The following is a 5,896-nucleotide window of genomic DNA, read 5'->3' as shown; positions in this document are numbered from 1 at the left end:
CAAGCATACACCTCATTCCGACACTAAGTGGTCCCACAAACACAGATATCACTTCAAAACCTGAAAAACTCCAATAAAAGAATAGACATGCAGGGCACCAGTCTAGTGAGGACCAGTGGTTGCTAGGCAGTTTCTGGATCACAGGTTCAAGAACAGCTTCTATCCTAGTTCTATCTGCCTGTTAAATCAAGCAACCTAAACTGTTTTCATCATACTTTTAGAACATGACAACCTTTTTTTCCCTTTTATGATCTTGCCACTTTGCATTTTTTATTGATGTTCTTATGATACATTTGACTGTTTATGTGTATGTACCACAAGAGGTTGATGGGACCTTGATTGGGGAGGACGGGCTCGTAATGGCTGGAGCAGAATCTGTAGAATGGTATCAACTACATCATGGTTTCCAGGTGTTTGATGCCATTTAATTCACTCCATTCCAGCCATTATTATGAGCCGTCCTCCCCTCAGCAGCCTCCACTGGTGTGTACTTTTTAAATGAAATTTGATTTAACCTTTATTTAACTAGGCACGTCAGTTAAGAACAAATTCTTATTTACACTGACGGCCTACACCGGCCAAACCTGAACAACGCTGGGCCAATTGTGCGCCGCCTATGGGACTCCCAATCACGACCGGTTGTGATACAGTCTGGATTTGAACCAGGGTGTCTGTAGTGATGCCTCAAGCTCGGAGATGCAGTGCCGTAGACCGCTGTGCCACTCAGGAGTACTGTCCTATATGTGAGAGAGCTTCTACAAGGAATTCCAATGTGTATATCACTTGTAATACCTGCAAATGGCAAATAAAGTACTTGAACTCCTTAAGAAGGTCTGCAGCCAACTAGGCTGTTGACATCTGACGAGGTGAAAATATTACAGGAATACTCTGCAAATGTTGATGAAGACGTCACTCAATACACCCAAACAACATGCAGTCTTTCAACAAGACTCCCATGAAGTTATAGTGTGACGTTATGAGTTGATGTTAAAGTAAGATACTGCACTTTTTTTATACTGTTTTAGATGTATCCTCTGTTTAAACATTTAAACTCTTACAATAACACCGTTAAAATATCAATGTGATAATTTTTTGTATGTCTTTTATGTTGAAAAACAAATTGTACAATTATATATGGACATATGCTCCATAATTGTACAACTGTAAATGGAGATATTGTACTTTTCATAATAAAACATACTTGTAACAAGAAAAGGCATGTTAATTGTGAGAGAAAAAAATTGTTAACGATTTTACATTGCCTCTCCCAGTCGCAGGTTGACGTTTGTCATGAATCTTCCCCTGCAGGCATACATGCGCGATTTCCTCTAGATATGCCAGCTGCAAAGTCAAAATTGGCTATATAGTTAACATTAGTGGAAAATAATTTAAGGTAAGAATTAGCAGTGTGGTTAAGGTTAGGATTAAAATCAGATTTTATTACCTTGTGCCTGTTCCAGCTAGTGACCACTTTGCAGAACTGCCTCCAGGGCAAGATTCATGACAATAAATTCCAACCTGCCTCCCAGTCATCCCCTCCTTATCTTTACAACGCTGCAGAACATGCAAGGTAGTAATACAGGGCTTCCCTCATAATCCGCAAAAATAATCCATAACTGTATAATTATTATGCTATTAACACTAAGTGCACAAAACATTAAGGACACCTTTCTTTCTTTCCATGACAAACTGACCAGGCGTAACTCAATATTAGGAAGGTGTCCTTGAGGTTTTGTACACTCAGTGGCTCTGACCCTTACGTAAGAGGCAATCCTCTTTGTCGGGAACCTTCTTTAGCGCTTTCAGTTTTCCCAAATGCTTCCACACTGATGTTCTCTCACCGCTGCTCCAGGGCCTCTTGGGTTGAGGAGTCATTCTCTTAAAACCTAATCACAAAACAAAGAAAAGATTCAAACAAATAAACATGATGGTCCAACACAATAGGTTGGGGGGCATAGGGGAGAGGACCTATAAAGGAAAGACTTCCTCTGTGTCAGGTAAGCAGCCTCAAAGTCTACCCTCACCAATTTACTGGACTGAGTGAGTTCTGGACATCCCTCGCTGTCCTCTGATCCTGCGGCCAAGTCCTCTTGGGGCTCATTCTGGGGTCTCGGTCTGGTGTCTCGGTCTGGTGTCTCGGTCTGGTGTCTCGGTCTGGTGTCTCGGTCTGGTGTCTCGGTCTGGTGTCACGGTCTGGTGTCTCGGTCTGGTGTCTCGGTCTGGTGTCTCGGTCTGGTGTCTCGGTCTGGTGTCTCGGTCTGGTGTCTCGGTCTGGTGTCTCGGTCTGGTGTCTCGGTCTGGTGTCTCGGTCTGGTGTCTCGGTCTGGTGTCTCGGTCTGGTGTCTCGGTCTGGTGTCTCGGTCTGGTGTCTCGGTCTGGTGTCTCGGTCTGGTGTCTCGGTCTGGACTCTTTAGTGCGTTTTTTTCTGTTCTTTCCCAGACTTGCCTGAAAACCCCCAAAAGATGGAACATACATAAGAGTAACAACAAATCCACATATTAGCAAGCAATGACATTACAGCGTTCCCTTGTTTTATGAAAGCAGCCGCAGTCTACCATCACAAACTTACCAGGCTGAGTGAGTTCTGGACATCCCTCGCTGCCTTCTGATCCTGCGTCCAAGTCTTCGTGGGCCTCTATCTGGTTTCTGTCTTGACTCTGTAGTGTGCTTTTTCTGTCCTTTCTGACTCTTGCCTGAAAACTAAAAAGATATAGCACACACAGAAGATTAACAACAAATATCCATCTAATGTTCTTCTTAGTCAGTGGTCACCAAACGGTTGAACCCAATCAACTGGTTGATCTCCAAGGCATTCCAATTAGAGCTCGCCAAACATTTATATAAACAGCCCAACGATAAAGCCTTTTGTTACTACTTTTTCATTTGTTTGGCACTGTTGGCAATAGGTGCACTTAATTCAGCTGCCTACCTGCACGGTCTGGAGATCAAATCAAGTCCACCTAGAGGCCCACTGCTGGCCAATCAGATAACTCAGATAACTCTGTCTGCAGCTTCCTGGAGCGGACAGCAAAGTTGATACTATGAGATTTCAAAATGTATAAAACCACGACTAGAGAGTAGGGTTGCAAAGGGTCGGAAACCTTCCGGTAAATTAACTGAATTTTTCCAGGAATTCTCCATGGGAAGTTAAGCCCGGGAATTTGGGAATATGCTTAAATTCATCAAAAACGTTAGCTTATAACAGTGAACCTTTTTTTGTGGGATACACATAAGGCAATTCTAGGTCTTGTGGCATATTTTGGTTAAACTATCCCCAATTCAATGAAATTGCAACCCTCTGCATGCACAGTGCATTCTTCCATCACATGAACAGCTGATTCTCAAGATCTTGCACACTAATGAGATGCTATTGAGCCCACACTACTACACTGTCTGAGCCAAGGACTACATGCTTTCTGGTAAGTTTTGATTAAAATACTTTGTGGGGTGAATATACTTTATATGACATACACAATGTTTTGTTAACTAGTAAATAGTGGTGTGTTTAAAACATTTCTAACTGGTTAACAATTTCTGCTAGTCAGTTATTGCTACCATGTGGGTTTTAGCTTGCTTGAGCCTGCTAACTGAGGAGTGTTAATTCACCTGTTTCCATACATGTTTCATTTCAAAACATTTATATTATGAAGGAAAAGGAAACCGCACACTGCTCTTGATAGTATCACCGATATTTAATAAGCTTACGTATCGGCCACACGGCCTTCGTCAGAGCTTTTGGGATTTTTTGAAAGTTGCACCCTTATGTAGACCTGGCTCCACCCACATCCGTTCTACACATCGAAGGGGGTTGGAGGCAAAGGAAAATAAATAAGTGCTACCAAATATAACAATGTGCAATTCATAAATATTACAAAAGTGTATAAATAAGGCGTATTGAACACTTCTGTATAATCTCAATGAGGACATAGCAAGTTCATTAGTCATTGGGTACATCATATGAAAAACGTCAGAATAATCTACAAGAGACACACATTTCATGTTCCAATTCACAGCATAACATACAAAGGCATTTCATCATTAAGTCCTTTTGGAAACAATGTCTGGAGGGTGAAAATCCAAAAACATTCTCTTTTACTCAGAGTATTATTAATATCACCTCCCCTGTCTGATATCTTAACTTTCTCTATGCCACAAAATCTAAAGGTGGAAATGTCATGCTTCATGTCATTGAAATGTACAGCGACTGGATAATCCCTGTCGTTTCTCCTGATTGAACTTTTATGTTCACTAATTCTCTGTTTGAGAGAGCGGGTGGTTTTACCGACATAACAGAGCCCACATGGACATTTAATAATGTAAATAACATGGGTGGTGGAACACGTAATAATGTCATTTATTTGGAACCTTTTTCCTGTGTGAGGGTGGCAGAAATATTCACACTTCATCATATTGTTGCACTGTGCGCATCCTCTGCATTTATAGCTACCATTTGGTAGAGGGCGTAAAAGTGCTTGGCTAATTTTCTTAAGTGGCTGGCAGTTGGCATGAACCAATTTATCGCGTAAATTGCGACCTCTCCTATACACAATACGTGGTGGATATTTAAATTCAGCCGGCAAAGCTGGGTCCGATGATAAAATATGCCAGTGTTTCTTGACCACCTCTCCCACTTTTCGCGAATTCAAAGTATATGTAGTTGTGAACATTACGGAATGTTCTGTAGCTTTAGCGGGTCTTTTTTGTAGCAGTTCATCTCGTGTTTTTTCCAATGCCAAGTTATGAGCTTCATCCACACATTGTGACGAATAGCCTCTTTTTAGAAACCTCATGCGCATCTCCGCTGCTTTTTCTAGATAATCATCTGTGGAGTGGCATATACGGCGCAGTCTAAAAAATTGGCTTCTTGGAAGTCCTCTTTTTAATGGCTCAGGGTGGAAGCTGTCACCCTGTAATAGAGTATTTCTGTCCGTTTCTTTTCTATATAAACTTGTAAACAAGGTTCCATTTGATTTCTCAATCCACATATCGAGATAATGAACACGTTTAGTGTCACGTTCAATAGTGAATTTGAGATTGGGGTCAATGTCGTTGAGTAGTGCCATAAAATCTGACAGTTCTTCTTCAGTTCCTACCCATATACAAAAAATGTCATCAATATATCGATACCACTTAAGGACTTTATTCAAAAATTGATTCTCGTTTTCATTATTAACAAAACGTTCTTCAAAAAGACCCATATAGAGGTTGGCATAGCTCGGAGCAAATGTAGAGCCCATCGATGTTCCATTCGTTTGGAGATAGTATTCATCATCAAACCTGAAATAGTTGTACGTCAAAACATATTCAGCCAACTCTAGAATGAAGTTTGTTGGTGGATATTCATTAGTATCTCTGTCTCCCAAATAGTGTGCTAGTGCTGCCAGCCCCCCCACATGGGGAATGCTGGTATAAAGACTCTCGACATCTAATGTGACCAAAATACAGTCTTCTTTTAAACCCGTTATTGGTGAGATCTTGTTTATGAAGTCTATAGAGTCCTTTACATATGATGGCAATGATTGCACATGAGATTTAATAAAAGAGTCTACAAAGTTTGACAATGGCTCTAGCATTGAGCCTATTCCTGCAACCACTGGTCTGCCTGGATAGTTGCCTTGTTGTGTTTTAGGTTTGTGTAATTTCGGTAAAATGTATAAGCATGGACGTATGGCACATTTGCAACAGAGATATTCATATTCAGGTTTTGAGATAAGGTGGTTTAATAGGGCTTGCTCCAAATTAGAGCAAATATCCCTTTGGAACACCTGTGTGGGATCAACACTCAGTTTTCTATAGAAACGTTCATTGCTGAGTTGTCTCTGAATTTCTTCTTTATATTTGTCATAGTCTAAAACAACCACAGCACCACCCTTGTCTGCACCACCCTTGTCAAAAC

The 5,896-nt window shown here is 41.0% G+C and overlaps 1 long non-coding RNA gene across 1 annotated transcript; it reads right to left on the bottom strand.

The window, feature by feature from the left end:
* Window positions 1-1,193: 1,193 nt before the first annotated feature.
* Window positions 1,194-2,801, bottom strand: LOC139572524 (uncharacterized). Its single transcript, XR_011674445.1, has 3 exons — window positions 2,570-2,801; window positions 2,025-2,445; window positions 1,194-1,886 (listed from the first exon to the last, which is right to left on the bottom strand). It is a non-coding gene; the product is annotated as an uncharacterized lncRNA (long non-coding RNA).
* Window positions 2,802-5,896: the final 3,095 nt, after the last annotated feature.

This window comes from Salvelinus alpinus, chromosome 4 (genome assembly GCF_045679555.1).
Source record: "Salvelinus alpinus chromosome 4, SLU_Salpinus.1, whole genome shotgun sequence".
NCBI classification, from domain to species: domain Eukaryota; kingdom Metazoa; phylum Chordata; class Actinopteri; order Salmoniformes; family Salmonidae; genus Salvelinus; species Salvelinus alpinus.
Note: the sequence above shows the minus strand (reverse complement) of the source record. Positions and strands in the feature narration are given on the sequence as shown.